Below are 27,338 nucleotides of genomic sequence, written 5' to 3' on the forward strand. Positions count from 1 at the left end.
CTCTGCACTTTCACTGGGAGCTGCAATCCTGAGCTGTTCGTAAACGGCCATCTTGGATCCTCCTTCCCACATTACTGTGTTTTAAAGTCACTTGGAATAGTGTGACTATCAATGTGACTATGTCACTAGCTGCATACATGTTTAAGCCTATTTGTGTCTCTTATTTTTAATAGTAACAGATTATTTTGATTTAACTTTATAATTAAGTTAATTTATGTTATTTACAGAAATCCAAAATCAATTCTACCAGATAAAATGTATTCAAAGAAGAATTTGCTCTTGCTCTCCTGTCTCAACGCACTCCCAAAAAGAGATTTGCATGTGTATTCATTGGAAACCAACAGTAAAATTTAAGGCACCCCCCCAACCATCTGAATGGAGTTGCTCCTCAGCTAGGGCTCTTTGAAAATTTAACCTGAGGGACTGTTTCAGACCATCATGGGAGCTGAGGTTCATACCTCATCTTAGCTTTCCTCATTAACATCAACACAGACTTTAAGCCTCATTAGAAATGTTCTACAACTTATTCTGCCTGAAGCCTACTACCTGCAGGCTTCCTCTGCAAATAAAAATTTTGGTCTAGACAACACTTATCATCATCCACACATTTCTTTCTATTGACTCCAGGTCTTTAGATAAACTAAACTAATTGTCAAACAGGAAAATATTATATCTACCTATAAACTGAAATACCCCCTCCAAATCCCCGCAAATTTGAGTTGTCCCACCTTTCTGAACTAAACCAATGTTTTTCTAAAACATATTTGATTGAAGTCTTATCTCTCCCTAAAATGTATAAAACCAAGCTGCACTCTGACAACCTTCGACATATGTTATCAGGACCTCCTGATAGCTGTGTCATGGACCATATTTACTTATATTTGGCTCTGAATAAATAACTTTAAATATTTTACAGTTTGACTCTTTTCATCGACACCATTTATATTATGTACTGATCAAGAAAATACATGTCACCTGTGTAGGAAAAATGGTATGGAATAATACATAACTCTTTCCACTTTGTGTTTTTATCCCTAAACATATATATTTATATGGATGTGTGTATACACACACATACACACATGCACACACACATTTATATTATACATATATAAATACAGATAACCCCTGACATGGCAATTCAGTTTACAATTATTTGACTTTTTCATAGGTTTATCGAGGTATTAAATGCAGTTTTGACCTATGATATTTGCAGTTTCCAGTGGATCTATCTGGATAAGAATCCATCGTAAATCAAAGAGCATCTGTATATTTGTACATATATAGGCATGTGTGTATACATATATAATGATGACAATCTAGTATAGTTACCTTCCTTAATCATTTTTATAGCTGTGAAATATTGCATTTGTATAGATGTGCTACAATACTTTTAAAGAAAATCTGAACTCTTTCCAGTCTTTCACTATTGCAAATAGACATACAGTGAATATCCTTAGGTGTAGTTTTGAAATATTTTTATCAATAGGTTTGTGAAATAGGTGTCTAAAAGTGTGATTGCTGGGTCAAGGGATAAAGTATATATAATTTTACTAGACACTGCCAAATTCCTCTCCATAAAGAGTTGTAGCATTTTGCATTTTCAATAGCAATTCCCATGACAGTATTCACTACTTTTGGATTTTGCCAATCTCAAGGTGATAAATGGTAATACAGTGTAGTATAAATTCCTGTATCTCTTTTTATAAGCAAGTATAAGTGTCTTTATGTGTGGTTAGAAAACATTTGGTTTATTGTATTTTATGACCTGGTTTGTAAATTTTCTTGAGAGACCATAAAATACTGCCTGACTTCTTAAATGAACTCTATAGGCTTAAAACTACTCTGGAAATGATCCCCTTAGGTTAAATTCAATGAAAATTTACCATAATGTAGGCCTAGCTATTAGCCCAAACTTTTCTTTATACAGAAAGATCCAGTTACCTGATATTCACCCCGGATGCTGCTTCCTTATTTATCCCATTTTCTCTCATGTTTCAATCTTACTCTCAACTAACTCTTTGCCTGTAGCCCATACACAGTTTTCAATTATTTTTACCCTAAAAAATAGAAGGAAAGCATACAAATAATAAAAAACAAAAATTTTAAAAAGTTAGTCTGCTGAATTTCATGTTTCCTCCATTCCTAGCGTTCTTCTGTCCTTGATCAGCAAAATTCTTGAAAGTTACTTCTCTCCTGAGCTTTCTCTCTCTCTCTCTGTCTCTGTCTCTCTGTCTCTCTGTCTCTCTCTTTCTCTCTTTTTCAAACAGAGTCTCACTCTGTTGCCCAGGCTGCAATGCAGCAGCGCAATCTCAGCTCACTGCAGTGTCGACCTCCCAGGGCTCAGGAGATACTCCCACCTCAGCCTCCCAAGTAACAGGGACTACAGGCACACACCATCACGCCCTGCTAATTTTTTTGTTCTTATTTTGTGTAGAGATGGGGTTTCACCATATTGCGCAGGCTGGTTTCCAACTCCTGGCTCAAGCAATCTGCTTAGTATCTATTAAAAAATGTCCATAAATATCTCAAACTTTCTATACCAAAAATTAAGTTCTTCTCCATAGCTGGATTTGTTTATCTTTATGAATTTAAGAATCTTTGTACCACCTTCTGAATTCAGTAGGGCTAGAACCTGGCAGAATTCTGGACCATGATTTGAGTCCAGGTCCTCTGTTGACAGCCCATGGTTAGAGGCTGTACCCTAGCATATTACTATTTTAAGTCCTTCCTGTGTGCTGCTCCCAAAATGATGCATGTAAAGTTGGCCATGCCGATTGCCTACTTAAAACTCTCCAACTGGCTCCCCATCTTCTAGGGTAAATCCTAAGCTGCTGTGAATATTGTATGGAGACAACAATTTCCATGACATGGCTCCTCCAACCTCATCACACACCACCTTCTAGAACTCTACATGGTAGTCACATAAATTGCTTATAATTTTTCCATAAATACCATGCAGTTGAGGGCTATACAACATGAGCATGCTGTTTCCTGCTTCTTGAAATGCCCAACTTCCATCCTTCCCCCTTCTTCATCCTATGTCCAGTTCATGTTTTAGGTCACGGGTCACCTCCTCCAGGAAGACTTCTTTGACTTCCCTCCACTACTACCATCAAGGATAAACAAAGCAAAGCGCTTACAAGAGACCCACAGCATTGACTGCATGCTCTGTTACACTCAGAAAATCATTGTGCTGCTCTGTTTGCATTCCACCGCAAGCTCTGAGAGGATGATCATGTCTCCTCCAGCCATGTAAATCCAGCAATTAGCACAGTTTCTGGTGCATAATGTTCACTCTACAAATGTTTATCATTTCAAGCATATAGAATATACCTCTGTTCCCTCTGCATAGAAAAACCTCCGCATAGAAATGAGTTTGCACGCAAAACAGAACAAAGTAAAGAGAACGAAGACCAGGAATGAGTAAGATAATAAAAACAATGGAGCTACTCAGCGATGAGAGTGGGGGAACAGGGGAAGAAATAAAATAAATTATTTCCACTCACTTATAAAAGGGTTAGACATTAAGTCAATATAATAGACTTTTTAAAAGGTCAACTAATCAATAAATTTTGTGAAATTCATATCTAACACAATAATGTGGGGTGTATTTATTACGAAGTAGAGGTGGTAGTGAGTTGCTTCCTTACGCTGTAATCAGCTTTATCCTTTAAGGTATTTAATATTTTTCAGCACAGAAGTGAAAGTAATTCCTGGAGGACTCTAGTACAACAAACTTGCATTACGACCTTTACTAATAGGTTTAAAATTATAGTGATTATCTCTAAATACAGTGACCTACATGTTTAATATTGTCCAGATTACATTCTTTTGTTGAAATTAGCTTTCTGGAGTTCCTGCCATGCTGAATTAGAGCCACAACCATCTATACCCAATTAGATATCATTAAATGTCTATATTTATATTACTTTCTCTTTGATTAATCATAATCCTAAAATATCCATAAATCCTTAATGCAGTTTTCTTCAGAAATTAACAAAGTTGCATTTTTAATATAGATTGACATAAAATCTTTCTTAATAATAATACCTTAAATTTGCTGGGTGCGGTGCCTCATGCCTGTAATCCCAGCTCTTTGGGAGGCTGAGGTGGGCAGATCACCTGAGGTCAGGAGTTCAAGACCAGCCTGGCCAACAGGGAGAAACCCTGTCTCTACTAAAAATACAAAAATTAGCTGGGCATGGTGGCACATGCCTGAAATCCCAGCTACTCAGGAGGCTGAGGCAGGAAAATCACTTGAATCTGGGAGGTGGAGGTTGCGATGAGCCAAGATCATGCCATTGCACTCCAGCCTGGGCAATAAGAGTGAAACTCCATCTTAAAATGACAACAATAACACCTTACATTTTATGTACTTTTTTGCTTTTGAAAGTACTCATTTTTTAGGACATTTGCTAAAATGTTTCATTAAAATTCCATGAATTATTTTTTAGTTCTGACTCTTACGCAATACTTTAAAACTGTGTCACTATATGTATTTCTTTGTTGAAATGCTCTAAATATACATTAATGGGTGTTGCAAATTTAAATTCTTGACATTAAGCTCTCTCTCATGAACATGATGCAGCTCAGCTTCCAACATTTTTAGAGCAAGTCACAGGCACCTGTAATGTATTGCATGCATATGGTCTAAAAGTTAAAATTAAAAAAAAAAGAAACAGAAAACCTTCCCTAACTATAAAAGCAAATCCCTGAAATAAATGAGCTAACGTGTTGTAAGTTTTAAGCACAAAATATTTAACACTGTCATTGTATCATTCATAAGAGTTGAGCACTTATGAGGTATAATCTCACTGTGATCCACCTTGTGTTACGGAGCTAATCTAATTCTAAAAAATAAAAATACTTTTTATAAAAACCACAATGCTATTTTCCTACAATTGCTTATTTTATAATTTGATTAACATAACAACAAAAGACAGCTGTATAAAATTTCATTTTCCTCAAGCAATGATGGTTGTATGCTTTGTCTTCACTAGTCTTCTTGACTTTCGTATTATGCATTACTAAAAGCTATTATTCATTTTTCATAACTATGTTTCTCAGAAAAATATTACTTACAATGACAATAGCTTCTACTAAATTATTCTGTCTCATTGCAATTACTTAAGGCAACCTGCTGTCAACAGTCACAGTTCAGAGATCCTGACAATATGTGAGGCAGCAAATGTTTACATTAGGATACCTATCTCCTGTACAAATGTTTGAAAGTGTATTGGGTGAAGAGATAAATAGCTGCTTTTCTTATCTAACATTTATTAATATCTGAGAACGTCAAAGACCAATATTAGTCTGGGTCATTAATTATAGGCAGCTTGGCTTTGCCTGCTGCAGCTCTCTTAGATATGACTTCTGTACAGTTGTGAAAAATGGGGCCATTCCTCAAGGGCAGCCTCCGAAGCAAATGTGACTCTTGTTGTCTCCCTGGCTGTTGTGGCCATCGTCTTGTAAATGTCCAATAAACAGGAGAAATAAGACTTCACAAGTGTCTGCTACAGATATTCACACAACTTTTCTTTACTTTCCCCTTCTATTTGAAATCAACTCCTTTTCCTCCTTATCCAATACAGGGTCAGCTCATGTGCACAAATCATCTTCATCAGGCAGCAAAGGAATTCATCTTGGTAAATTACCTTATAGTGAAGAAATAATAATAATGGCCAAAGCTGACATCATTCAGATGACTGAACACAAGTTTAAAGTACTAACTGTTTTTATTTTGACCCATGATCTCTCAGGATCAGGCCCTGCCTTGTGGGGTCATTATTGGTCTCACTGGGTTTTACAGACTTTCTTGCAATTGTTTATTCAAAGAAATCATTGAGTTCCCTATTCCCCATCCTGTCTGGGCTACAAGTCCAAAGAAGTTAAAACGAATGTTGCAAACCCTTTGGCCTGTTAGTTTGACTTGTGCTCCTCACCTCCTGGCTCCCCAGGAACTCTCCAACTAGGGTTCTTTCCATGAACACTTTCAGAGGCTCACATGAAACACAATCCTCTGCCATCCTACTATCCTCTGGATTCTGCTTCTCCCTGCTTGCTCTTCCTAATTTTTAAAAACTTTTGATCTACCTTTAAGAGCTCTTTTCCTTCTACTGTGCATCAATTCGCTCTAGATTTTCTCTGTGAGAGTTATATACTAAAAGTCTAACTATTTATTCCACTGTCAATCTGAGATCACTCAGACTTTATCAGCTTCACTAGCCTAGTATACCCTTAAACTGATCCACAGACTGGAAGATATTGTAAATACCAATCAACTTAATAAAGATTGCCATGGAACCGTCTCCCAAATGCCCAATTCCCTTTCCTTCAAAGCATTTCTACTACAAATGCAAATTCACAAATATTTTATTAAATGCTTCACTGATGATTCAAAATGAAGAAAGTTCAGTCCTTGCCCTCAAGAAATGTGTAGATATTTGGAGAGACACCAGCAAACAGGTAGTTTCAAAGCATGACTAAGGCAAGAAAAAGGTTTTATTGGATGACTGATGGGGGGCACTTAATCCAAAGCACCAAGATAGGAATGCTTCAAATGCACATATGGCTTCATTCCCAAGTTCCACAGGTCAGAACCAGCCTGGAAGAATGATATTTTTTTTCCACAAAATTTATAGTGTTGATAAAAAACCTATCTCTAAAAAATGAATGAACAATCTTGTGTGGCATTTTGGCATACGAAACCATCACATTACAGCAGTAGATAATTTTCCTTTATGTTCTTTTCTGCTTTGAATAAGAGAGAGTGAGTTAAAATCTGGGCACAATTAGTTCTACAAGACTTAATATTCCAAAGGAAGTGTTCAAGTAAAAATTTTCCCTTAGTTAATAATGTGCATGCTTCTGTGTGCATGCGCATGTACATGTGTGTGCACGTGTATGTATTTGTGTGTAAATCTTTTATTTTCCAAAAATGACTCCCAGCAGCCTGTTGTACATGGGGTGGGTGTATGCTATATCACCCTTCTCAGGTGGTAGAGCTAAGTTTACCACTCAGGACACCTTGGTTCCTACATTCCTCTATCCCACAACAACAAGAGAAGAAAACGGGATGAAGTTATATTTTAGGCAAAACAGGCAACATGGAGGAGTGGTAAGCAAAGGAAAGGAAACCCCCATCACTCAGGCTAGGGAGGTATCTTCCTCCTGAAACAGCTTCCCTACCTTCCCCTTTTAGTTAAATCACCTTCACTTACTCCAAGGAGTAAATAAAGGAGAAATTTGTCATAACTAGGATTATACTCCATAGAAAGGAGTATCTACACTTTGCGTTAAAGTCCTTTGCATTGGAATACCTTTTGAAAGTTTAGCTCACTGTGAACAGGATACTTTCATGCACTGTTAATGTCCAAAGAGGAGCTGGAATAATTTTAAAAAGATATTTCATAGAGAATTATAATATATTCCTGAAACCCACAAACATTATTTTTCCTGATTATTCCACCACCCATCTGAAAAAGCTTTCTTCCCCTATCCATCTGAAAAAGTTTTCCAAATCTTTGAAATCTCACCAATCACAGATCAATTGCTTCTTCCAGTCTGACATGTGACAACATCAAGGTTTTCACAATGGCAGAATTGATTAATGTAATTATATCTCAGAATCAAAGTATCTTTGTGGCCATAATAACCAACTTCTATGCACTTGTCCCTTCCTTAAAATATACATCTTCTGAGAAGTCTAGCTATATGTTTTAATTTTTGACACAAAATTTCTCTGGATGGTCATAATTTCTCTGAAGCTAAAAGATTATTTAGAACACGGCATTTTTTTCAACCAAGCAGTACATTAGATTTATTCTCAAATAAATATATTTTATAACTACATCTATATAAAAGTGATTGCTTTATATTTATTTCTATTTTACAGTGAAAATGTAAATTTTTATCTTTTTAAGCATCGCTGCACATGAAAGACTGTTTTCTATCAATTATAACTTGTCTGCATGTGTTGTTAGATTATGGCTAACAGTATGTGTGGACAAATTATGGCTGAATACAGCATTGACATCATGACATACCTTTTATCCTTAAAATATTTTTAACATTCAAACATTCTTAAATCATCCACATGCTCCTATTAGACTGAATGTCTATATCCAGACACAGTTCTGTTGTTTTGGCCAATGGTAGCCTGTGGTGGAACTGAGATGACTACACAGTCCTTACCATTTCTCTTATGGAAGCAAGAAATTCATTTTTCCTCCTTTTGTATTTGGGCTGTTCCTGTGTCCTGCTTTGACCAAGGAAATGTGGCAGAAAAGAGCCTCCATAACTTCTAAACTTGATACTTAAGAGATCTGCAGGGTTTTTCCCCCTCACTACTTGGAATAACTCCTTTTAGAAGGCAAGTTCCTAGTAAGACATGTTAAGACCCATGCTATGAGGAAGTTCAAATTATCCATGTGGAGAAAGAAAGAGGTCACATGAAAATGTGCCGATATGTAAGACATATGAGTGAAGTCTTCCTGGCCTTCCAGCTACCAGAAAAATGCAGTCAAGATAAATAACACATTTGGATAACACAGAAGCGCTGCCCACCAAGCCACCTGAACTCCTGAGCAAGAGAATCATGAGAAATAAAATGGTTGTTTTAAGCCACTGAATAATGGAGTGATACGATATGAAGTAATAGATAAAACAGAATCTGCCTAAAATACTTTCTGAATATCTTCAGGTTAGCGCAGCCATTCACCAGAACTTCCATATGATTTTTTAAAAGACAATGAAAGTTGTTCATTTTAAGTATTTTTCACACTTAAACTGTTTGTCTGTAAATTATTTTTCAATGTCCAAAATAAAAAGAACACGTGAGATGCACCTTGCAAGGTTTGGTGTTAAGGTGTTTCCTATTAGAAGACAGCTTTTAAGTTGTCCTTATATATGCACGAATCAAAATAGGGGTGAGGTGCGTTTACTAATCCATGATGTATATTTTCAGGAAGAAGAGACAATCTTTGTTCACTTTATTTTTATATTGCTTTTTTGCTGAAAAAAATAGAAGGAAGGAAGGAGGGAAAGAAAAGGAAGAAAGGGAGGGAGGAGGGAGGTAGGTCATTATAATCAAGAGTTCTTGGCCGGGCGCGGTGGCTCAAGCCTGTAATCCCAGCACTGTGGGAGGCCGAGGCGGGTGGATCACGAGGTCAAGAGATCGAGACCATCCTGGTCAACATGGTGAAACCCCGTCTCTACTAAAAATACAAAAAATCAGCTGGGCATGGTGGCATGTGCCTGTAATCCCAGCTACTCAGGAGGCTGAGGCAGGAGAATTGCCTGAACCCGGGAGGCAGAGGTTGCGGTGAGCCGAGATCGCGCCATTGCACTCCAGCCTGGGTAACAAGAGCGAAACTCCGTCTCAAAAAAAAAAAAGAGTTCTTGGGGCTACCCTCAGTCCCTCCAATGTAAATAGTTACCCCCATGAACATTGAGATAAACAAGCAGAAAGGACTTCTTTTTCATGCCCAGCCCCAACCCTTCAATATGGAAACCTATCCTTGGAGCATGAGTCTGGGGTCTATATACATATGCACATTTCTAGTGACAGAATGTTGAAGTTAGATGTATCCAGGGGCATAACTTATAATTCATCCATTGGGTATGTCACAAGACTCTGAAGTAGCTGTTGAAACAGCGAGCTTGGTACTCCACCAAATACTGAAATCTCAGGAGCTAAGGGAATCCTGACTTCCTATTAAGCTGCCCTATATCATTGTAATTAGGAGATCTGACAGGATTTCCAGGTTAATTCACAAAAGCAAGAGGTTTGACATAAGATCCTGGATTATAACACACAAGAGGCTTGATTCCTTATGATAGAATCAAATGGTATCATTATCCAAATTTTATGTATGAATATGTAATTAGTAACTGATTAAAATTTATTTTAAGTCATACCCATTCAGTATTTATTATATGAAATCAGGAACCTGCCTGGTAACATTTCATGTACGTTTTCTTACTTAATAAGATTTTTGAAAAAATTATCAAAGTTCTAGTTGATTTCTATCAATGTACCTCTCCTCAGCCATGCCCGCAAGTCTCCTCCTAATAGGCCCAGCAGGACATCAACGATTAAGGCCTAATCTGAACTCTAAAAACCACTTTCCATTCAATAGCTTGATTTCCTAGAAGCATTAACAACTACAGGTTTCTTCTTTGTGTTAAAAGATTAGCAGCTACCACGTATGTCCTGTAATAATTCAGCAAGTATATTGTAAAAAATTGATTTTTCTTTAAAAATTTTCAGAGAAGAGAGGTTATTTGATTTTAAATAGCTCTGTAATCTTTACAGAATCTTAAAAGAAATGAAAAACTTATTTTTCCTATTGTTAAGAATAGTTTAACTAAAAATTCCTCCTGTTAAATGGTTTGGAGTCTTGGTAGAGCTGGTCATCCTTATGGATCAATAAAACATTTCAATGCTGCGATTTTTCTTCCTGGCATGTTTGTGAAATTCTAATACTACTTGACGGAGTATAGGGGAATATTTGACCAAATAAATTTGCCGATTATGAAATAATTCTCAGCTTCCTCAATATATGAGGAGTTAAGGACACAAAAATCCATAAGTTTATAATTTGTTAAGGTAACTTTCCTCTGCAAATATAAAATAATTTTGCCAAGGCTAAGGTCTTCTATCCCTACCTCAACTATTATTATTCTCTTTCTTATACACTGAGAAGGTGATTAGCTGTGACTGAGAGCAACATATAGCCTTTTGAGGCTAAGAGAGGTGAATGAAGTACAGTTTATTTTTTAAAGAAATGCCTCTCATTTCCTAAATTATATTTATCCTACAGGATATAAGAAAATGTAAGCACACCATGTATTCATTATCATGTATTGAGAGTCTCTATATCTCTTAATAATAATAAGGAAACAACGTTTTCATAATGCTGAATTCTATCCATTACTAGCCTTTAGATTTCACAGTGTCATTCATATATTCAGAAATATAATATCTTTCTTATTATAAAAGAATATAGAGAGAACTTGTTCAATTCTAACTTAAAATTTTCAAATTTTTTTATTGTTTCCTTAACATGAATATCTTATAAGGTATAGAATTGTGTTTCAGAATATTTCAGTAATAGCCCTTCTGTTTTACCCATCTACTGGGAAAGGCTCATTAACTATTTCCAAGTTATTAAAATATGCAAAAGCTGGCATTCATTCCTGAGTCTAATGCTGGAAATAAGGAGGAAGTTTTCTATTTTTAATTTGTTAAGATCCCTATTAACATATGTAGACCAATGCTTTCTAGATGGTCCCTGGCTTCTGATGATTTGGCTTTACCATGGTGTGAAAGCCATATACATTCAATAGAAACTACAATCCCATAATATAGAGAGGAAATTATGATAGTTTCAATTTATGATGCATTTCTGACCTGATTATATTTTTGATTTGCAATGGTTATGTTAGGACCTAACCCCATCATAAACTGAAAAGCATGTATATAGATAAAGGCATATATACATACATATTTACACACACACACACACACAGATATAGCACTGAAGTGGATGCCAAAATATTGAATACTTTTATTATAGTTTTGCTAATGAGGATGTTAAATACAGTGAGTTCTAAATTTCTCTTCAAAGAATCATTATGACAGTATGTTCAGTTTCCTTGTTCTTTGTTCTCCATTTTAAAGTTTACTTCCTTAGTATCTTCATCTCTTTGCCCCTAGTTTGGGTAAACAACCTTTCCATTGGTTCTAATCAGTAGTTCACAGCTGTACCTATGGTCACCTGCTCTGACCTGAGTCACCTTTAGTCACCTGTTCCATAATGGTCTTCCCTGCCAAAACTGCTTACCCTGCCACTCTGGCTCATAGCCCTGCTCTCTTTAAAATAGCCACTCAGAATTAGCTTCGACTGTGTGGTCCAGCCCTTGCCAATAACGGAATGACACAGCAGTAGGGGATACCTTCATCAGGGATAAGAACTCCTTTCCCTCCCTTGTTCAAGTATGCTCTTGCCCATTGCTCCATCCATGAGGTGTACCCTTCTGTAGTGGTAAATTGCCTTGCTGAGAAAATTTATGTTTGAGTGTTATTTCTTTTGCAACACTGAAAATTTATTTCTAACACGGAGCTGAGGTTCATAGAGGTTAAAGCATACCCAAAACAGAACAGATGATATATGAAGAAGTTATCCTTAGATTACATATCATCATACATATTACAATAGCCATGAATTTATTTTCTTTATTAAGTTGAGGCTGGTGATTTGCCCATTGTAAAGTAGCCACTCTCTTCCACAGATCACAGTAGTGGTATTCATAGTAGTTGCTGTAGTAATAATGCTCATTAGATCTCTGCATATAAATTAGTTTGTTGTCCTCATTTTAAAGATGAGAAAACTGAGGTTCAGAGAGGAAAGTAATTTGACTAGGGCCACATGACTTCTAGGTGGCAGAACTGGGTTTTAAACTTGGATTATCTGCCCCTAGAGTCCATGCCCTGTCTACTCCAGGAGACAGTGTTTCATGTGAGCACCTATTCTTGGTCAAGCAATGTGCTGAGAGCATGGCTCCTCCCTTCTGTATGTAGGCAAGGGCACAGTAAACACACCTGCACCAAGACTGGCTAACACTTATCAGTTTATGAGACACATATATCTAATTTGTCATGAAAAAAGGAGGAACATTTTTTAAAGAAGCCAACTTTTAGAGGGTCTATTTTGATAATGCCCAGATTTTTGTCAAGAAAAGCAATGTTATGCAGTTTAAAATAAACATGTTTGCTAACATTTTTATAAAAGGAGAGGTAAAGAGAGTCTAGACTAGCTTGAAAATACAAACAATTCTCTGGAACAAAGAAAAGAAAACAATGAAAATAACATTAACGATTACCTACCAAAAGAATGATAGAATGAGGAACTGCACAGCTGGGGAACAGCTCTGGGAAGGAGAGGTTCCATTGTATATATTTGTGTAATATTTTATGTTTGAACTACATGAATATGTTATTCAGAAATTAAAGAAGATTGTGTGTTTTATTTAAAATTGAAAGTGAAAAAATGCTCTGTAAGCACTGACTGCCAAACTAAACAAAATTACAAATACCTCTGAAAAATAAGGCTTAAAGCTTATCCTTAGGTTACTGAAAACCTGGGAGCAAAGTATTCACCTTCACATTCATAAAATGATTAAGCCAATTTGTTGCTCAAGGTCATTATGGGAGACAAGGAAGACAATTCCAAGCTTTTCTAAATTGTAGCATTTACCATAATATATACATATACAGACATACATGTACACGTCTTACAGTGCTCACCAGTTATTTACTAATAAAAAAGTAGGGGTAACATACTAAAACTAAATATACACAATTTAAAAAGTCAGCTTCATAGATCACACATTAATTAAGTTTGTTTCAAAGATGATACAAACTAAATCATACATTTTGGACAATAAAACTTGACTTTTTTTGCTTAAAATATTGGTTATAGACATAAAATTATACATGATTAATATTTTCAAAGTCAACTACATTTTCAAGTGCATACACAGAAGGTAGTAGCCACGCTCACGGCACATTGCCTAACAGAGTAGGTGCTCACTGAATGCATGAGAAACTGTCTAACAGAAGAGACAATAGCATGGACTCCAGAGACAGACAATCCACGTTCAAAACCTGATTCTTCCACCTGGAAGTTATGTGGTCATATCAAATTACACAGTCAAAGAAGCTCCCTCTCTGAACCTCAGTGTCCTCATCTTTAAAGTGAGGATGAGAATACTAACTTGCACACATAGTTCTAGTGAGCATTATTACTACAACTACCAGTATGGCTTCTACTATTATCATTTGTAGAAAAGAATCAAATATAATTTATTGATCAGCCACAAGTGGGAAATCATTGGCCTCCATTTAATAAGAGGAAAGATGTTGACCATTATTAAAATATGTATGACTGTATGTGATCAAAAGATAACTTCTGCATTTACTACCCATGCAATCTTGAGAATCTCTTAACTTTGCTAAACCTCAGCTCCTCACAGTTGCAAAACTGAAATAAAAGTAGTGAAAGTGATGGTTCCTTTAATGAGTTAAATTCTTGACAGATATTTACACAAGGTTATGATGAGGGTTAAATACACTTTAAGCAATTGATGATCACATGACATATATAAATAGCATAGACTCAAAATTTTAACTACTGTCAATGATAATAAAAATACCAAGAATTTCATCACTGAAATTATTTTCTTTTTGTAATTTAAAAGTTGTATTTTGTAATTTTGCTACAGGCTCATCAGACTCATCTTCTAGGACGAATGTCAGCCTGGCTAAAGTCATAAACTAGGATTACAGAATCCTTGCTTTTGAGAAATAAAGCCTTACTTCTCAGAGTGTGGTCCACAGAATACACATCACCTGGGCAACTGCTATAAATGCAGAATCTTGGACCCCACCTCACAATCACTAGACTAGAATCTGCTTTTCAACAATATCCCCAAGTGATTCATATGCACATTAAAGTTTGGAAAGTGGTGTTCTAAAACTGATTCTCCAATATAGTAGTCCTAGCAACACACAACTATTTAAGCTTAAATTAATTAAAATTAAGAATTCAGTTCTTCAGTGTCACTAGTTGCAATTCAAGTATTTAACATAATAGCCATGTGTAGCTAGTGGTTATCATATTGGAAAGCACCAATAATGAACATTTTCATCTTTTCAGAATGTACTATCAAATAGTGCTGGTCTTTTCTATGAGAAAGTAAAAGATATTTTAGGAAACTAAGATTCAATAATTTAATAAGTCGTTTAAATTCCAAATTATTCATTGAACCCCTTTTTATACTGCACACAAGTACTCATGTAAACTTACTTTTTTTTTTTTAACACTGTTAGGAAAGGGCCAGGGAAGGGAAGTATCTTGCTTCGAGTGCAAGTGGTGATTCTCTCTTGAGGTTCCCGGTCCCATTCATGTTTACTTCTTCCTGTTCTCCACCCCTCTTAAATTCATAAGGCCCTCATTTGTCTGGCCTTCAAATATGGGTTCTCAAGCCAGAGCATACCAAGCAATCATGGAGCAGCAAATGAATACAAATTAGACATAAATTGTTAATGTCCCCTGCTCAGCCAGAAGTTAAAGAAACAAAGGAAGTCATGGTGAAATCCAGAGCTGCATAGATGAATGAGAAGAGCTATTTTTCAGAACACTGACAGTCAGGGATGCGAGTCACAAGGGAATGAAAATTTATGATATGCCTTAAATCACAGCATGTTGGTAGTTAATCTCTCTTCTCCCTAAGGGCAGTTCTAAAAGTAGCCATCTCCAGGAACCACTACCACCATGCAGCTTGAGCTGAACCTTATTTTGCTAAATCCTCCAAGAATAGTTTTTTACTTCCTTGTGTGCAATTATCCTATCTCATCTTCTCCACAGAAAAGCTATTTGAGAGTACCAAATTGTTCTCCTCTAGCCTTCATAGACACCTGCATCAATTTCTTGGGACAAACCAGACAAGCAATGTTGGCTGACTGCCTGCATTCCAGACCCTTAGTGCTGGTGAATCAAATCTGACACTGGAAGCTCCATCGGGCTTATAGAAAACTTTAATAAAATGGCTTAAGGAGTTGGCTGTGACATCAAGTGTAGGCCCAGATTGCACAATTTTTCTGAACTTGGGAATGTTAAGAAAACAATTTAAGAACTGCAAATAAAACAAGTATAACTATACATTCATCTTTCAATGTCAAACTGGGGCACTATCTAATCAGCTGACATAAGATTATATAATTCTAGGAGAATGTACCCTACATTTTCTTACTATTCACTACTACATAGGCCCAGAGTCTGTAAAGTTGGATGTTAATTATGGAAAACAGATGAGTAGCAAAAAATTTCTGTCTGCTATCAAAGACAACCACAAAGGTTATGGCTTGAATATTAACCAGTTTTTTATTTAATTTCGAAAACTTTGTAAGTCTTCGTTTCAGACTATACAGATCTCTCTTCCTCACATACTGCTTGAACCAACTTTACCATCTTGATGGTTCCTTGAATAAGTTACATTCTTGACAGATATTCACTACATATTTATATGAGAACTCTGTTTTTTTACTTGGAAGCGTACATTGAAAGGGATCCATACTGTCTTATAGATCTTCATGTCTGATCTGGGGCAGGCCTTCCTACTCTCTATTACTTCATCAGGAAAATGAGATACTGCAGAAAATCTAGACTTTACAAAAACCGTGATAGTCTTATTCCTTCCAGATAGAATCTATATAATACATCTTCTTATTAAACCTGCTACCAAAAATAAAAATAAAATTCTAAACCAGCTAGGACCTTTCCACTTTAATTCTCGTCCATTTTTTCTTTGTTAACATCATTACAGACAATCACAAGTGATTTCTATGATTCTGATAACTAAGTGAGCTTCCTTTTACCAAACTCTTAACCGAGGAGGGAGGAACTCTCACTTCTACTGTACCAAACTGATCAGTTGTATGATTTTGAGCAACTTAGCCTTTGTCATTCTCTATTGCCTTATCAGTAAACCAGGTAACTTAATCACAGTCAGTTGTAAGATTCTTTCCAAATATATGTACATCTTAAAGGGGGATAATGGAAAGAAAATGAGATTCCATTATTTAAGACTCTCAGAGTCAGAACTATGAGCCCACATTGCATATCACTAATAATTACCATCTGCAGATTTTACATTGGCAATATGACTGTTGCCTCTCATGCTCAGGTCATTTAATATGTGCCTACCTAAAGCATACCCATAAGAATGGACATTTTCTCCTTAAAAACTGGCTGTAAATGAAAGTCAGCAGATGGCACTGTATAACAGGAACATGTTATGATATCTGCTTAATTTTTTATCCCTATATAACCTCTTGGTGCTTTGTGATCTCTCTAAAATATGTTTTTCTTGTTAAAGAATGACTCATTTTGAGGTTTACATAACAATTATGGGCTTGTTATGCTGCACATCTCCAAACCAGCAATTTTATATCATGATGGCTTTGTCCTGGGTTTTCCTTAACTAAAATTGCCTTATGTTACCAATAAGTGATGTGAAGCTGACATTTCCGAGTCCAAGCAGCTAATCCTAGACTGTATTTACCTATTTTCAAATATTTGCACCATCTGTGATTCATATTAGTTTTTTTTGGATTTGCTGTTACAGCTCAAGAACTGTAGCTCTGAGAAGGAACGAAGCTGCACTCCAAATGCAGAATACATTATAAGCATGAGATGGAATTTAACCATGAGGATGGGGAAAGTAAAAAAAAAATTCAGAAAAGTGAATTCATATTCAGTTTTCCATTTTCAAAATACAAGCTTGTCAACTTCTCTACATGTAAAAACGGATGCCATATATTTTCTTAACCAACTCCCAATCCTTGTTTGCTTTGGAATCAGGAGGACTCTACATAATCTGCATACTAACAAAAACAAGAGTTAAATATTCAAGATGCCCTTAAGCTTGCAATGTCAAATAATGATGAAAGGTGCTTTAAAGCTGTGTTTCCAACTTCTGGGAACTTTACCATCCAACCTAGTTTGGTTTTCCATCACTCTGTCTATGGCTGGTATAGCAACCCAACCCACATTAATAACCTAATGATAAGCACCACCATTTTTCAGCACCTCTCAGATAATTAACCTATATCACTGCTGATCCTCAAAACAATTCTGCAAAATAAACATCATTTCATTTCCATATAAAGTATCAGATTCAGAGAGGGTAAGTTGTTCAAACTAGTATGTCAAGGTTCTAGGGTTTAAAGTCCGTTTAAATGAATAGAAATCCCTGGGTCTAGCCACTAAAAATAATTCTATGTGTCTCAAAAATCATTCTCATGGACTTATTTATTTAGTTTATCAACACTTTTCTAGTCTGTATTAGAGCTTAGTGCTCTGATGACCATGTCTGGGAATACAAATGATCAGCTTTTGGAAAAGCGTTTCTTACCAAGAATCTCAGTGTATCAGAAATCTGTTGTTTCTAAAACTTCCCAAGAAAGCTCTAAAATTTACCTGCATGCATTCCAGAGTTTTTGAAGTACATCTCTCCTTAAGGAGGGATTCATCCAATTGCTACTCCATTGCTGCTGAGTTGCAGTTTCAAATGCTCAATGTAGATATTAGCAGTTGCTTATTCATACTGAGAGTAAGAGGGGAAGCTTGAGAAAGTCAACTTCTGTTTGTGTAGTGGTGGCACTCCTATTTCATAGGAGTAGTGAATTTCACAGTTAACTTTCAGAATGGCATTATGACTCTGGTTGTAACCTCTTACCATGGAAAATTAGAGAAGATGTATGTGCTCTTTTGTGATGTCTTGTGGCCAGGCACCAAAAGTCTAAGGACCACTGACCTCAACTAGCACATCACAAAGGAGAAATCAAGAAATGTCAAATGAGCTTTGTCTACTGACACAAAGCATTTTAAAACATGTTTTTTTTTTTTCTAGAAAAAAAAAGGTTATACTACTGTCAAGTGGCAAGGAAGGCAGATGTGCCACCATGACACCACCAAAGGCTTTGTATCAGCAGCTGAATCTGGGAACATGATACACGGAAAATGGCCATATGTAAAGAGACTCAGAGTCAAGTACTGCTTCTAATTCTAGCCATCAGTGTGACCTTAGACAAGTCACTTCACCTCTCCATTGTCTGTTCCCTGATTTGAATACAAACATGTGAGATTCAGGAAACAGAACAATTTCTCTGAATGTTATCATTTATCATGTCATGGCTATTTGAAGGAAAGAATTTAGAAAGGCAGTGCTGTTACTGACATCCAACTATTCTTTTTCTTTTTCTTTTCTTTTTTTTTCAATAGAGTCTCTCTTTGTCGCCCAGGCTGGAGTTCAGTTGTGCAATCTTGGCTCACTGCAACCTCTACCTCCTAGGTTCCAGTGCCTGTCCAGCCTCAGCCTCCAGCGTACATGGGATTACAGGCATGCACCACTACACCATGCTAATTTTTGTATTTTTAGTAGATATGCGGTTTCACCATGTTGGCCTCAATCTCCTGACCTCAGGTGATTCACCTGCCTTGGTATTGCAAAGTACTGAGATTACAGGCATGAGCCACAGTGCCCACCCAATGTCAAAGTATTCCTTGTCAGCAAGTCAATCAACTCTTAACACAGATGTTGGTTCTCAGAAATGTAGAGATGTGGAGGGAGCTGGATTTGGGTTTGGAGATGGCATTCATGCAAAAAGAGATGAAGGAACCAAAAGTACAATCCTGGAAGACAGAGGTACTGACTCTGAGCAAATAGAAATGTGTAAGAATGAGATTCTCATCATGCCACAGTGACCTAAAGTTGAGTAAATCTCATTTTGGAACAATTGTAAGCAAATTTCATAGATGTGAAGGAGGGGGAGTGCCTTCCATTTCAACTTCTGGTTCAATTCACACATGCCTATCACTCTCAATATGGTTGCCAAGAAGTGGGGTACATACAATTCCTAACAGAGAAAAGAAATAACCCTGATGAAGATGTTGGGTATGGCTTCAAAATATGTTCCCTTTATTTCTTGGAACACTTATGTTTTATAGTACTCTAAAAAGGAACATACAAGTGAAATGTATAGTCTTTTCCCTTGAAGTTCCTAAAAGCTAATGAGGTAGATGGAAAATCTACTTACAATTTCATAGATCCTAGAAAATTTAAACTATAGACTAATTTTGCCAAACAAATGACCTATTCTAAATTTGAGGAATCTGTCATGGATTTCAGTTTTTTTACTCTCAAAAAGATATATTTTGACCTCTATTCAAACATTGCCTCAGTTCCTCATCTTTGACTCTGTGTCTAAGAGAGAAGAATCATTAATGCAAATTTGTGACACACACAAAGGATTGCTTTATGAAAGACTTATAGTACTTGTTTTAAAACATGTGAAATGAAAAAAAGGGCGTTTTGCATTCATTAACTTATATTAAAACCATTCTTGGAGGTGAGATTTGATTAAGGGAAATATGAGTATCAGAGTTTTCACTTACTCAGTTCTTGCCAAAAGTAAACCCATGTTCCAATAACAAGAAAGGCCTATTTTTCCCTGTACAAGCATTATTAATGCAACTTCGAGTGGTCTCTCTGGTCTATTATTTGAAAATAAACACAGGAGAGCCTGCCACTCAAGTTCTGTATTATATAATACAGATTTGTCACATTTCTGTTTTCAGAGCAGAGTTTCTCAGATGGAATAAGAAACAATCTTCATTTAGATATTAAAAAGAGAGTTGGGATAAAAATACCAAAAATAGTTTTTTTTCCTCACTTTTCTTCATGTGCTATCTTTTGTAATTGATACATAGTTATTTTTTCCTGACCTGAGAAAATCAGTAAGTATGACAAATTACAATAATATTAAAGTCATATAACACATAGCTTGGTTGTATCAAAAAGTAGTTTTGATTATGCACTCAATTAACTTTTTCTTAAATTTCAACTCAATATATCACCAGTTCCTATATGTAAAGAATTTCTAAGTGAATCATTTCTGGGAACCAAACTTCTGGAAAGAGAATATTAAACCATGAACATGTCAAACAAGACCCTAAGTCTTTTGTGAAAATAGGCTGTCTTCTAAAAATAGTAGAAATCAGTCAAGTTGTCACAAATTCATTTTCATTTCATGCCCTGTAATAATCTAACTATAAAATCCCCACTGTATTTAGATCGTGTGTGTGTGTGTGTGTGTGTGTGTGTGTGTGTGGTGTAAATATTTGATAATGGTGTACACACACATATTCAGCATTTTCGTTAACATAAATGCAAAATTACTCTTGTAAAAGAATAAAATATCCTTCTCAGATGATCTAGAACCATGATATCATTAAGAATGAAAATACTGAAGTTTCAAGCTTGAGCCAGATGTGATAAAAGCTCATTCACATAGATTGTTTCTAATTCTTGCGACATTCTCATCATCCTCTCCTTTTCAAGATGAAAGAATTGTTTTAGTGGGATTATAAATTGCCTAGTAAATGGTAGAGGAAGGAATCAATCTGAAATATGTTGAACTCTGTTCTCAGTCTTACATCAGGTTGCCTCTCCCCAAAATGTAATCCAATTTGAAAATCATTTGGCAATTCCAAAAATGCTGTAGAACATTTTAATAATTTTTGAATAAACCATGGCATGATAAACTTGGAATTTTTTTTATTTTGTAGAAGACATTACTGTTCACATCGATTATGGAACAGAACAATTCAAAATATTTATTTTATCAATTTTGGATAAAAATGAGTTCTCTGTATTTAGCCTGGCAGCAGGTGACATACTTATCATTATATATGGATATGCTGGAAATTCTAAGAATTCAGGAAAGCTTAACAAACATGAATCTACAATAGAAGAGCTTTCTTTTCAGTGTCCCAGTCTTCCCTCCAAACCCACTTCCCAGCCTTCTCTACTACACTGGAAAGGAAATGACAAGCATTCCATGAGTTCATATATAGTCAATGATAAGAATGCCTACCATGCAGGAAGAAGGTAGGTGCTAATTTTAAAACCCTTAGAGAACAGGTGCTAATAGATAGGGACAAATAAACAGAGATTGGTTATTGCCAGAAATTTTGTGGATCAGGTCAATAAAAACTTTAAAAAACAAGAGATGCTAGGAATAATCAATACTAAGCTATATGACTTCTCAAGGAAGGGCAGCATTCACTACAGCAGGAATACTTCTAACTATCCATAAGGATAGAAGTTTATGAAAAACTTTACATTTTATTTATCATTTGTCTGGCCTCTTTTTGGGCCTTATATAGGTCTTCACCTGGAAAAACCTCCAAATTTTTTCTGGTTGATATATGTGTTAGTATATGGCCCCCATTCTAATGTTAGTAGTACATGAACTTGGTTAGGACACACATAAGTCACTTAGCAAGTATGAAAATATATGGAGATGATTTTAATAAGTGAAACAGACATGTATGCTTAAATGTTACACTGAAAAAGCTGTAGAAAAAAACTGTAAAAAAGTAATTTGACTTTTGTTTGATCCAATTCCATTCCCCTCCCCCTGACAGGAGCATGCACCCTGGGTTCTTGGTGGCTTGACTGCCAGACACACTCTCCTGCTACACTGACTGAACTCTCACCCCCTGATATATTTCTGTAAATTTCATCTGTCTTTCCTTTAAATATCTTCTTTCTCTTGCTAATTACCTGGGGAAGTACATTGCACTGAGAACGATATGTAACTTCAGCTAATTCAACTATTGGTGAGAATTAGCCAGAGTTTACTTTTAGTCTGACTCTTACAAAGTAGAACAGCAAAGAATTTTGTTTAATTTTGATTGAATGAAAGTCAAGATGCGACAGAATATTTTGAAGTCCGGATGGCTGCCAAAATAAGTTTGATGTCCAAATCCATTATTATAATATTTACTTGCACCCACAAACTCGTATGTAATCATACTTAATATGTGTACTGCAAAATGCGGTTGTCTGTGAAGTTAAAATAATGGATTTGAATCAGCTATACATGGCTTAATAATCCTCTAAGAGTTTTTTGTTTGTTTTTTAGAGACAGTGTCTCGCTCTGTTGCCCAGGCTAGAGTACACTGGCACAGTCTCAGCTCACTGTGGCCTTGACCTCTCAGGCTCAAGCGATTGTCCCACCCCAGCCTCCCGAGTAGCTGGGACCACAGCAGTATGCCCCTAAACACTACTAATTCTTTTCTTCTTCTTTTTTTTCTTTCTTTCTTTTTTTTTTTTTTTTTTTGAGACAACGTCACAGTATGTTGCCCACACTGGTCTTGAACTCCTAGGCTCAATCCATCCACCTCAGCCTCCCAAAGCGCTGGGCTTACAGGTGCGAGCCACTGTACCAGGCCCAGATTTTTTTACCAATTTTCTCTAGGCTCTTATTCCCAGACTACACATTTAATAAGAAGACTTGGTATGTGTCAGGCCTTATTCAAAGACTCTTACATGTTATATCATTTACCCTTTAGAACAAACATGTAAAGGGAACTGCAGTCACCTCCATTCACAGATGAAGTGGGGAAATTCAGTTATCCTGCCCAAGAAAACAAAGTGGTCTCTCATGGGCCTCAGATATGAACTTGACTCTGTGATTTCCAGTGCATAGCCCACAGACAGTGATAAATAAATATCTGTGGTTGATAGAACAAAATCTTACAAAATCTCTGGCACTGTGTCTGTTCCAGGTCACACTGTAAGTAAATTTAAAATGTGCCTGTAAGTAGTAAAGCTTAAGACATTCTGTAATCATAAATAATTCAACAAACCAAAATTTTGAAATTGCTTTATTTTTACTTAGAGTGGGAGAAATTTGGTTAAGTGTTTTGTTTCCAATATAATGTGCTTCATAAGATAATGCAGCATTAATATTTAATAATACAATTTTCTTTAAGTTGTTTTTATATAATTTAATCTTTTTAAAATGTACCATTTGCTGAAACCCTGAAATAATCAAATAGATGTATTAGAAGTTTCTAAGCAAGAGATATATTGTGGAATGTTCTTAATAAATAACATGTCTTACATATAATATTTATATTATAAATTTATATATCATAAAATATTTATGAATAAAAAAATAAATTGAAGGAGAGAAAATGTATATTTTCTCTCAAATCATAGCCTTCCATATAACTCTTTATTCAATGTATATTAGTTTTTATAACCAAATTATATAGAACTCTACCTCCAATTAAATATGACATTTTACGTGTTGAATAATTAGAAGAAATAAATTTTTTATTAATTAAAATTTTTTTCAATATTATTTATGAAGGTTCTGTTTCAAAACATTTATTGATCAAATTATGATGTGTATATATTAGCAAAGAACAAATAGAAAAATAACTTTTTTGTAATTTTTTTTCATTAAGCATACATTTTAATATTTTAATCTGGTTTGCTAGACCAAAGGTGCAATAAAAACACTGAATTCCAATTTCTGTATTAAAACATCTTAAGTTAATGCTACCTAAAGGCCAAAAGCACATTAATATTTCAGAGAAGGCATTTTAGACATTACACATTTCATCTCAATTCTGGTCATGAATTATTTCATCAAGTGACTGCTACATGTTCAATTGTAAGAGGTTAGTTTTCTACCAAAATGCAATTTAAAAAAAAATGCATAACAAATGCTGTCTTTGTAGTCAAATAGTTGCTTTTAAAAATATGCTTTTTAGGCATGCTATAAAAAGTGGGACGGTTTTGTTTTTGTTGTTTTGTTTTTGTGTGGTTATTTTCGTTTTGTTTTTGGAGCTGAGAGAACAGCCAAGCTTTTTAGGCAATCTTTTTACCCACTGGAGTCAGCAGAAGGGTGCCACCTGGTGGAAATGTGAGCAAATTCTAAACCTTGTCCGATTGACCATTAAAAAATATATATATATATGTATACACTCATTTAACAAACCTTGAGAGTCTCATCATCAGGGACAAGTGATGCAAAGATAAAAAAAAGTTCACATGAATTTATGAGGATCTATCTTGTTCTTTTTATATTAAATATATCAGCAGAATCATATTAAGTTAACTTTAAAATTTCCAGAGCTATCATTAACATGTATAGTTAAAGCTTTAAACAAACTATTCATCCATTTTACATTCAAGGTAAATTTGTGTGCACACACACACACATATACATATAATTAGCAATTATTTTCATTCTTACACTAGAAATATGCTGTATCGTGATTGTATAGAAGTTAAAAGGTGAGGCTTCAGGCCTCAATGAGATCCTGGCTAAGTCTCACCTCCACCACTTATAAAGGCAAGTTTGGCCAAGTTGCTTAACTTCCTTAATCCTCTATATTCTCATCTCTAAAATAGGAATAAAAATAGGACCCACCTCAAATAACTGCTTTGAGAATCAAATAGAAAAATACATTCAATAAATGTTACTTTATGAACTTTGAGAGTAGTACTCTGCCTGTGGTAAGCATTCAGGAAGTAATTTTTTACAATAATAATTACAATTAGCCACCTAAGTTCTTATGTGGCTTTCAATGTTAATTGAGATATTGATCATGTTAAGAAATGATTGTGCCTACTCATGTCCAAGCATTTGTTTTTAGACATTTCGTAAATGTGGAGTGCTATGAAAGCAACAAAAATTACTGTTACAAATATTTTTTAATCAAAGAATCTTTAAAAGAAAGATTATTAAGATAAAAATATTTCCAATGATTCAGAATATTCATAAAATATACAGTCCCTCATATTCTTGTTGTCACCATTCTCTAGGGAGGAACGGAATGTTCTCTTGCCATGGTACCCTGTGCCAGAGGACAGTGACAGATCAGATGAAACAGGAAGGTTGAGCCCTCTACAGGACTATAACAGTAACCAAATTAGATGGTTCATAACCACTTTTAGTTAGAGAAAGGATTATGGTCTTCCACGGTGCTATACATGAAAATAGGTGTTTGATGGCCTCAGGACAAGGCATCTTTGAGGTTTCATAAAAAATCTTTACCATAGAAAGTAGAAGACATTTTTGGCAACATGCAATAGCTTAAATCATTCAAAATCAATGCATAGTGGCTGATTTGCTGGAACCCTATTTAACCACTAGGTATAATTTCATAAAGGTACATTTTAATTTACATTTGTATTATTTTGAAAATATTATGGAATCCAGCACAACTAATCACATCTTTATGCAGCTATTAAATCTAGTATTGCATGAGAGTTGTGTGACTATTACAGAATTAAACCATAATGACTAATATGGCTAATAAAAGCTTAGTAGTCTTACAGAAAGTAGTTTAAGCCTTCACAAAAATAATTCACATTATTTGTCCATCATTTAATATGTCAAGCTTTGAAAAAATATACACTAGATATGGTTATTTTCTGGGAGTGCTTTGAAAACCCTCACTGTGATGCTGCCACGTATATTTCAGTTGACTTTCTTTGTAAAATCAGTCTATTTTATTTCAACACATGCATAAGATGCATAAAACTGACATTTTAAAATCATGTCAATACTCAGAAAGGCACTTAAACATACTCTATTAAAGCAAGAGTTCTGCAAAGTGGCCACTCCCTGAATATTTGAAGTGACTATTAAAAAATGCTCACTAACAAGAAAAATGGATTCGAGCTTGAACCTATCTCTTCATATGAATTTTAAGTATCAGGTTAATCCTGACAAAGGGATTTGTTGTGCATAGGCAGCGTGTCCACTATTTACACATACATTTTCAGCTTCTGTGTCCTCTGCTCTGCTTCTGTCTCCCCACTTCCACCATCACTGAACTGTTTGCAGCGCCTCAAGTAACCAGCTGGTGTCACAGGTTAGTGAGCAAAGATTTCATGTGGGGACTCTCACCTGACTAATCATTCCTATTCGTAGCATCATTCCAAGAGCAGTAGAGAGGCTCGGCGGCTTGTTAATGAAATTTAAGGGCTGTCAGCCTGAAAGAGGATGTTAAATCCGTGTTCCTGTCCTGAAATTATTTTTATATAACTGCTAACCAGTTTTTACATTCTCATGTGTGCTGGGGTTTGGGAGGAAGGGGTATAAAAGGAAGGGACCTATGATGTTTTAATATTTTCATACTTATCTCAGAGTATGGATCAAAGAGGATAGTTTAAGAAAACCAAAGCTTTGTAAAAACTGCCAACATTCAACCCCCTCCCACTAATAACCGGGAAGGGAGCTTTAACTCATTGAGTAATCCCCACCACCTGTGTGAAACATATGTGAGGGAAATGAGAAGGGGAGGGAAGGGGAGAAAACAGACCACAAGCCAGGAGAGATGACCAAGTCTGCAATGTTAATAACAGCATCCCTGGCACCGCCTCCTCGGCCTCGACACCACTCCTGGGCGATTTGGACAGCTCCCGTTAACAGGCTCTTTAGGGCTTAGAATAGGCGAAAAGCCGCTTTGCTGCCAGAGCCTAGCTGCGTGCTCTTCCTTCATCCCAGGCCAGCAATAATCTGGGAGCGTTTCTGCCAGGAACACATCCAACAGGCTTCGCAGAGCGCTCGGAGCAAAGATCCCTAACCCTCCTACCCCAGGGCTTGGGTCCTCCGGATCCACTGTTAATCCCTGACCTAAGTGCAGCGCTCTCTGCCCAGAGTCTCTAATTGATGTAAACGTGACCGCACCTCCATCAGGCTCAGCACAGCCGCCCTCCTCCTCCTCCTCCTCCACCTCCTTCTCGCCAGGCGTCTCAGCGCTCCCTTCCGACCCTCCAACTTTGGAAAAAGAGGGACACCGAACTCCCAAATCACCCCAAATCAGGGAAAAAGATGATGAGAGACGAGATGGGGATCCACAATCAAGCGGTTATGCTACAGATTTCTAACGACGAAA

At 36.0% G+C, this 27,338-nt stretch overlaps 1 protein-coding gene across 3 annotated transcripts in view; it reads right to left on the reverse strand.

The window, feature by feature from the left end:
- DPP10 (dipeptidyl peptidase like 10) overlaps positions 1–27,338 on the reverse strand; it is a 1,448,345-nt gene that overhangs the window by 665,525 nt on the left and 755,482 nt on the right. The window lies entirely within an intron of this gene.

This window comes from Cebus imitator, unplaced genomic scaffold (assembly GCF_001604975.1).
Source record: "Cebus imitator isolate Cc_AM_T3 unplaced genomic scaffold, Cebus_imitator-1.0 Scaffold95, whole genome shotgun sequence".
In the NCBI taxonomy this organism is placed as follows: domain Eukaryota; kingdom Metazoa; phylum Chordata; class Mammalia; order Primates; family Cebidae; genus Cebus; species Cebus imitator.